The sequence below is a fragment of the Pteropus alecto genome, unplaced genomic scaffold, assembly GCF_000325575.1.
Source record: "Pteropus alecto unplaced genomic scaffold, ASM32557v1 scaffold109, whole genome shotgun sequence".
NCBI classification, from domain to species: domain Eukaryota; kingdom Metazoa; phylum Chordata; class Mammalia; order Chiroptera; family Pteropodidae; genus Pteropus; species Pteropus alecto.
The window spans coordinates 4,899,695-4,909,238 of NW_006494608.1; positions in this window are offsets into that span (position 1 = coordinate 4,899,695).

A 9,544-nucleotide genomic window follows, 5' to 3' on the forward strand; every position below is an offset into this window, starting at 1 on the left:
CTCAGTGAAGGGTGCTATTGTCGTCCCCATTTTACAAATAAGAAACCTAGGTCACAAAGAGGTGAGGTTCTTTTCCCAAGGTCATACAGCTAGAAAGTTGCCAAACTGGGATTCTAATCCTAGGTATCTGACTCCAGACTGTACCCTCTCTAGGCCTATAAGTCTGAAACCTGTGAAAGAAAGGTAATTTAGCTGTATCTATCACAATGTAGAATGACGATAACAGTTGACATACCCGATCCATTTCTAGGAATATAACCCCAAACATTTTCACATCTAAGCAAAAAGCGGTACATCCAAGGCTGTTCTGCAGCACTGTATGTATGAATAACTGAAAACAGATGACCTGCAAAAGGAACATGGTCAGATGACAATACAATCGTACTGGGATATACTGAGAAAGGATCCAGCACTGTGGAAAGAGGGCAGGCTGTAGAGCCAGATGACCAGGGTTGGAATCTTAGCATGGCCACTTTCTAAGTTTGTGACCTTGAGCAAGGACTATACTTTCCTATGCCTTGGTTTGCTCATTTACGAATTGAGGATAATGATGGCACCTTATAATGAATGAAAAAAGCAGAATGATATTTATAATAGCCAGTTATTGATTTTAAGAAAAGTTCGTTACAAATGTATGTGTATAGATATAAATATAGATATGTATATAGATGCATAGAAAGGGTTCTGCAAGGATGTACAACAAACTCTGGAGAGTGGCAGCAAACTTGGATAGAGAAAAGAGAGTTAGAGTGAGTCACTTTACACACCACAGCTTCTTGCCTGCAAGTAAAGGAAAAGATTTAATCCTAAATTCAGTTCAGGGATTTTAAAATCTACACCAGACTGAGTGTACTAAATATCAAATGGAAAATCTAAAGATCTTCTATTACCTAGAGAAAAACAAATATGTCATGGGTTCTGCCATGGTATAGAAAAAAAAACTTGGGACACAAAAATACATATGTATTTGGATCATATCTTCAGTATATACTAGTTTAATTAACTTATTATACTTAAAAATGGCTCCAAATATAGAAAATGCTTGAATTAATCATAGTATGTCCAGATGATGGACTAATACAAAGATAATTAAATCTTTTTTATTATTTTGAAAACTGTGAAATACTCTGAAAAAAATAATCATAATGCTATGTTAAAAAAATAAACTAACAAAACAAAGTAAGACTCAAAACTCTTTATTCCACAGAATGATGAATAATCCCACCACTATAAAAATGAAACTAGACTATTGTCTATCACCACACATCAAAATTAACTCAAAATGGATTAAGGACCTAAACATCAGACCTGAAACAATAAAATGCATAGAAAAAAACATAGGAACTAAACTCAAGGACCTTGGACTTAAAGAGGATTTTATGAATTTGACCTCAAAGACAAGGAAACTAAAAGCAAAAACAAATGAATGGGACTACATCAAACTAAAAAGCTTCTGCTCTGGAAATCGTCAGCAAGGTAAAGAGACAACCATCCAAATGGGAAAATATATTTGCAAGCAACGCCTCTAATAAGGGCCTAATATCCAAACTATACAAAGAACTCATATGGCTCAATAATAACAAAAAAAACTAACAATCCAATCAAAAACTGAGCAAAGGACCTGAACAGACACTTCTCCTTAGATGACATACAAATGGCCAACAAACATATGAAAAGATGCTCAACATTGCTAGCTATTAGGGAAATGCAAATCAAAACCACAATGAAATACCATCTCACATCTGTTAGAATAGCTATAATCAACAAGACAAATAATAACAAATGTTGGAGAGGATGTGGAGAAATAGGAACCCTCATATATTGCTGGTGGGACTGCAAATTGGTACAGCCACTATGGAAAATGGTATGAGAGTTTCTCAAACAACTAGGAATTGATCTACCCATATGATCCAGCAATCCCTCTACTGGCTATTTACTCCAAAGACTTGAAAACTCATATCCGAAAAGATATTTGCACACCAATGGTCATAGCAGCATTATTCACAGTAGCCAAGACATGGAAGCAACCAAAATATCCTACGATAGATGATTGGCTAAAGAAGCTGTGGCACATATACACGATGGAATATTATTCAGTCATAAGAAGAGATGAAATACTGCCATTTGAGACAACATGGATGGACCTTGAGATAATCATGCTAAGCAAAGTAAGCCAGACTGAAAAAGTAGAAAATCACATGATATCACATGATAGGTTTATATGTGGGATATAAACCTAAAAGCAACAAATGAACAGGACAAACAGAGACTCAGGGACATGGACAATACACTAGTGGTTACTAGAGGGTAGGGGGTGGGGGAGGAGGGGAGAGGTAGACAGGGTAAAGGGGGTCAAATATAAGAGGGTAAGGGGAGGGCGAAGTGGGTAAAGGGGATCAAATATATGCTGAAGAAAACTGGACTTTGGGTGCTAATCACACAATAGAATATATAGATGTCAAATTATAATATACACCTGGAAATTATATAATTGTATTAATTAATGTTACCCCAATAAACTTAATAAAAAGAAAAAGAAAAAAAAGAAAAGCACATGATATCGCTTATATGTGGGATACAAACCTAAAAGCAAGAAATGAACAGGACAAAAAAACAGATATTCAAGGACGTGGACAATAGACTAGTGGTTACCAAAGGGTAGAAAGGGGAGGTAGATGGGAAAAAGAAAAAACAAAACAAATTATAATCATTTCCTCAATTTAAAAAATGCTATGATAAAAAATGTCATCAGTACTTATTTTGGGTGACCTTCCTAGTTACTTTTATTCCTTAATCATACTTTTTTGCATTTTGAACATTTTCTACAATTGACCCTTCAACATTTTGAAGGTTTTGTTTTTAACCCATTTCCCATTTGCCCCAAGAATACTCTCCAGTGGCACTTGCAGCTGCAGCATTTACCCTGAGATAACTCACGGATAACAGTCCTAACCTTACCCCCCAAAGTTTGCCACGAAATATCTTATTTTTATTATTAATTTTGGATCACTCTAGTATATTGATTGTCTTTAGAAACAAATGAGATCATTCTATTTATAGCATTCTGTTTTTAGTAGTGGTATTTCCATTTACAAAATAGAGTAATTCTCGATCACCAAAAATGTTAAATTTTAGAAAATTCAGCATTCTTATGTGTGATTAACATCATTCTTGAACAGTTGTTAGCCAAAGATTTATTTGATGAATCCAATTTATGTATACATTTCTGTCACATTAAGATTAGAGATAAGTTCTGTTTAGAAATAACTCCAAGAACAGTTTTTATATTTTATTTTCACATTGAAAAACAGTCAAATTTGCTTCAGTCTCAAAGAGTGTGTTAATGTAAAATGAAATTAAGGCTGGTAGTGAGCTGTACTTTTTTTCTAAACAGGACTTTTGTATGAGACATACATAAGTTAAAAAATTATTCAAATTCAGTTGTCAATGGCAGTCCTCTTACCTTTAGAGATAAGATTGTATCTGGCAATCTTATCTCTAGATATAGTGACCAGGGGATAGGAATCTATCTGGAAAACATATTTTTACCCGAAGTTCTATTCTGCATTGAAGATTAGTGTAATATTTTCAAAGGAAAGAATAGCTGCCTTTTGGTAATATTTTCTTAGACCTACACTCATTTCCTGTTTAGAAAAAAAGTGCAGCTCAAAACTCACCCCAGCTCCCCACACTCTATGTTATCAGCCCCTTTCCCAGCTGCTGGCAGTGACCCATGTGCTAAAGCAAGCCTGTACTCCATGGCCTTTGCAATTCCGGTGTCCTCTGCATGTACTCATTTTCTTGTGGCTTGCTCACTGCCCAGGACTCTGTTCAAATGTCACCAATCAGAGCAGCCCTTTCCCCATGCACACATTATTCTATCCCTCTTACTTTCATTTATTTTATTTTGTTCTTAGCTTTTATCACTATCTGCCATAGTTATACAGATGTTACTGTCTGCTAATCCACTCTATAATGAGAAAAGGAACACTCTCCTTTATTCTGGCTATAGCCCAGTGCCTGAAGTAGTACCTGGCACCTGGTAGGCATGCCATAAATTCCTAATGAACTACTGACAAGTGATTGTCCCAGTGAGGAGAAGAGCAGGGGCCCCTGCACACAGGCAAGGAGAGTATGGGGAAGTAGGAGCTGTGGCAGGCAGAAGCTGACATCGGACTAGGATAGAGCAAGTCCTAGAGCCTGAGGGAGACTTGCTGGCCTTCCTGTCGGCTGGAGGCCTGCCTCTGACATGTGATAGGCAGAGTTCTTCTGATTGGGACAATCACCTATCAAGGCTGCCATGTAAGGTCTGCACCATATACCTGTGCCCTAACTATGACTGGCTCCAGTCCCACTCCTCACTCCGTTTCCGGAAAACAAACCAGCTTTCTCCAATTTTCCATGGCTGGAGAGAAAAGACCTTGTTTAGGGAGATGGTGGTGATTGTGTTTTTATTATTTCTTTGTTTTCACCTCAGTGTTCCTCTTTTCTGACTTTTCCTGCCAAAGAACCCTTTGTACTACCTTCCTCATTTCTTAGCAACCAGGCTTCTGACCTTTACTCAAATCTGTGGTACACATTGATTACAAGGTACAAGAAAAACCCTCCTGCAGTGCTGTGTCTACCATCCTCTCTTCTTCACAGACTCCACACTGTTGAGTGGTCTGCTTTTGTAGTCTCCATCTCCTCACACTCAATCACCCTTCGATCCACTGAGTTAGGACTTTTGTCCCTAACAATGCACTGAAATCCCTAAGATCACCAAAGAGCTCCTATCAAGCAAAACTTTAAGATTAAACTACTTGATTCTTCAGAGATTTTAGATACTTTTTTGCTCCCTCCTAGAGAAATGTTTTGCTCCTGTGGTTTCTGTGTCACATTCTTTCATAGTTCTGCTCCTATCTCTAAGACTATTTTCTTGGCCTTATACAGGTACTCTTCTCCTCAGCCAAGCTGCCACATATAGCCGCACAGGTTGTGCACTACACAATTCCAGAGTTTGCTCTTCACCTAACATTGATATGACCAGTGCCTATAAATGTGCACTATACAACCTGCGCAACTGTACAGAGTAGCTTCATATACACCCTATATGTTAATATTCTCCATAATTTCATTTCTGTGAACTGAAATTCCACTCCTCTTGCTCACAGTGGGCAAATTCATCTGATTATATAATTGTAAACCCTACATAGGTGACGATGACTCCCAAATAGACACCCCTGGTGCATGCTTATGTTCTTGTGCAACAGACCTGTATTTTTATTGAAATTCTGGATATTTCTGTCTGGGTATCCATAAACAGTTCAAATTCAACATTTCCAAAACTTAACTCAGTGTCTTTGTATCTGTCAAATCAGGTGTTTTCTATACAACTTATTTTGATTTTTAGGTCTAGTATCCACACGATAACCCAAGTCAGAAATCCAAGAGCCATCTCTTAATGCTTTCTCTCCCTCATTCGCTCAATTTCATTTCTCACATGATCCTGCCAAATGAATGTATCTCCACCTACCCTTCCACACTCTTCCAAATATGTCCCTCTTAATCATACTTAGGCTATTGAAGAAGGTTCCAATTTTATCTCTCCAATACAATTCATTTTCCACACCATACTCCAAATTGTCTTAAGAAAACACAGATCTGATCCTCTCACTGCCTTGATTTAAAATCTTCATCTTGAAAATTATATCTGATCTTTGACAAGCAGTTTCCTCTTGCTGATGCCCTGGTTTCCTATGATTCCAATTTCCACCTATATCTCCTGCTCCAGCCATACCAAGTATCACCATTACAAAGCAAATCAGCCTTCTGGTACAGCTCTATGCTTTGGGATGTGCCAGTGCCTCTATTAGACATGTCCTCCTCACTCCAGGCCACCTGGAATGTGGTTCAAAATCAAGTCCTCTATAAACGCAAAACTTGACTCACACCAGGCTAGCCACTCCTCCTCTGTGCCACCGTGAAAATATATACATAACTCTATCTTTGTTTTCATCACACTGCATGGTCATTTTATGTTTACATGATGGTCTAAGTGTGTGATTGCTTGAGGGTCAAGCTCATTACTTATTCAAACTTGCATCAGTGACTAGCCAGTGCCCAACATAGAGTAATTTCTCCATAAATATGTGATGATGAATGATGAAAAGTTACATAAGCTCCCATATAAATAAGACAAGAAATAGGATGCTTTTTACATGTTTAGAATTACCGGCTCTAAGTCTTTCTGGAGAGAATGTCTAGTTCACATTTATGGAAAGGAGAAGATCTTTCACTGAATATCTTTCAACATCTTTCCTTTTGCCCATATTTCAGCTTGTGTAAATAAAGAGCAAACTAACTGAAGCCAACAGAGTCTCCTATGACACTTTTAAGCTGTAAGCATCTAACAATGGGGAATCCAGAAAAGAAAGCAAGTTGACAGCCTGGGGTTAATGACTGGAAAGATAGAAATAGGTGCAGGGGGTGGGTGAGTTAGAATAATTACAGGTAGTTAAATGGCACTAAAGAGAGGCAGAACCAGGGTTCCCAGATAGCAGAAGATGGAACTTAGAAACAGAGTCAATGAGCTCTGCTAATAGGTCAAACAGAGGTCTAAGAAAATATTCTTGAGCCTATCCGGAGAGAGAAAGTGCTTTTCAAAACCAAAATTAGAGATAAGGCAATAACTTGGCTGAAAATTTTATTCTGATAAAATGACTAGAAAAAAGAAGAGGAGTAAATATTTCTACAGTACTTACCATGTGACAGATACTGTTTTAGGTTTTTATTTTTATTTACATATAAAAGTATCACAGTCTCCTTTTAAGTTATTTTTCCAAATTCACAGATTAGAGATCCTGAAGCCCAAAGAGCTGAAGCATCCTTTCCAAAGTTGCACAGTTACTAAGTTGTGAAGCCAAAATTTGAACTCAATTATTCTAGCACCAGAGAGTGGGCTCTCCCTGTTTCTAGGAGCTGAGTAGGAGAGTGAGCACTTCTTCACATCCTTATCACCATTGGACATTATCATTTGTTTTCCCCTTTACAGTCATGTATGCAAAAAGTGGTTTCTAATTCTCAGAATTCAATTATTAGTTAAATCATCACATTTTATAATTATTTGTATTCTTCTTGAACTAATTATTCAGGTTATTGGTCGATTTTTCCTGTTGGCATCTATCTTTTATCATGTATTTAAAACTATTACATATTTTAAGGCTACTAATCTTTTCACTCTTGTATATGTTGCAAATCATTATATAATTTTGTCTTTTAATTGCATTTATCATGTTTTTTACCATACACAAATTTTGAGTTTTTCATAATCAAATCTTTTTACTTGGAACTCTAACTACAAAGCCATATTATTTTATATATAATCATTACTCTTAATTACTTCATTATTGGTGCTCATTGTTATGTATTACTATAATATAATCATGAAATATTTTATACACATGAGAAAGTGCAGACTATATTACAGACATCCATGTTAACACTATCAGTTTTCACAATTGTAATATTTAGCTTCAGACCATTTTTAAAATAAAACATTTTAGCTACAACTAACTTCTCAACTCTTCTTATGTTCTTCCTCTACAAATCCTAGCTATTTATTCTTCTAAAAATTTAAGAGTTTTAGCACTTATATTTAAGTCTGTGATCCATTTTGGATTGTTTTCTGTATATAGTAAGCATCTAGGTTATTTTCTCCCAGATCCATTTTTTTTCCAGCAACATTTATTGAAAAAAATATATATTTTCTCATTGATATACCTTAGTAACTTTGCGGAAAATTAAATAACATATATATGTGAGTCTAGTTCTTAACTCTCTGTTCAGTTCCATGGATTATGTCTATCCATATGACATGTGGCACTGCCTTAATTATTGTAGCTTTATAGTCATCCTTGAAATCAAATAAGGTGAGTTTTCTAAATTCATTTCTCTTTTTCAAAATTGCTTTGGATATTCCAAGTCTTCTGTTTATCTAACTAAATTGGAAAACATCTTGACAATTTCTTCAGAAAAAAAATTTTGCTAATAGTTTGGTTGAGATTTCACTGAATTTGTAGATTACTTTGGGTAGAATTGGTATCTTATCAATATTAAGTATGCAAATTGATAAATGTGATATATATTTCCATTCATTAATTATGTTTGGCAAGTCTTAGACACTATTAAATGTATTTCTAACTCATTTTATGCAATTGTAAATGCTATGTTTATGTCATTTTATAAATATTTATTGCTAGTGTAGAAATACTATTAGTTTTTGAATATTGATCTAATATCCTGAAAACTTATTCAATTCATTTACTAGTTTTATAGCTTTTTAAAATATATTCCTTATGCTCATATTGTCTGCAAGTAATGACAATTTTGCTTTTGCTTTTTCAGTCTTTATGCCTTTTAATTTTTTCTTGTCTCATAGCATTAACAAGGATCTTTAATAAAGTGATAAATAGAAGTGTTGAAGCAGAAAACCATGCCTTAATTCTGATCTTAGGTAGAACATGTCGAACCTTTCATCACTGGGTATGATGTTTCCAAGAGTTTTTCCAAGATAGTATTAATCAGGTTGAGAAATTTCTCTTCTATTTGTCATTTTTGAGATTTTTAAAAATCATAACTGAATGCTGAATTTTGTCAAATATTTTCTGCAACTTTTAAAGTGATTGCATATTTTCTTCTTCTTCATTCTATTAATATAGTGAATTACATTAATTACATTAATGTTTTTTTATTAAAGCAACCTTGCATTCCTAAGACGAATGACCATAGTCATTTATTATCCTTCATATATACTATTAACATTCCATTTGCTAATATTTTGTAAAGAATATTTGAGTCTATGTTCATGAAAAATACTGCTCTTTTGTGAGTTTTTTTCTGTTTCAGTAACAGGGTAATAGTGATTTCATAAAGTAAATTTAAAAGTATTTCTTCTTCCTCTATTTTCTGAAAGAGTTTTATAAGAGTACCTTTTTTAAGGTACTCTTAAAAAAGAGGAGCTATTTAAGACTGGGCTTTTGTATATAGTAAAGCTTTAAATTATAAATTACATTTCTTTAATTGATTTAGACATTCAAGTACTGTAAATTTTTATTTTAGTAATTTGTGTTTCTCATTTTTATTAGTTTTGTAGGATTTTATGTTTTTAAAAGAATGTGTTTCTTTCATCTAGGTTGTTAAGTTTACTGATGTAAAGTTGCAAATCTTCCCTTATTATCCTTTACATATATATTTATAGATGTAGATATATATGATATATATGTTTTATAGTGATGTTCCTTCTTTCATTTCTGATATTAGTAATTTCTGTATTCTTTCTTACTTGATCAGTCTAACTGTAAAACACTATGTATTCTGCCATTGTTACTGTAGTATCTTATAAATTTTAATTAAGTCAAGATGGTTGATAGCTGTTCAGATCATCTGTCTTTGTTGAGTTTTTGTTTAGTTGTTTTTTCAATTATTAAGAAAGGGTTATTTTAATCTTTAACTATGATTGTGGAATTGTCTGTTTTCCCCACTAACTGTATCAATTTTTGCTTCA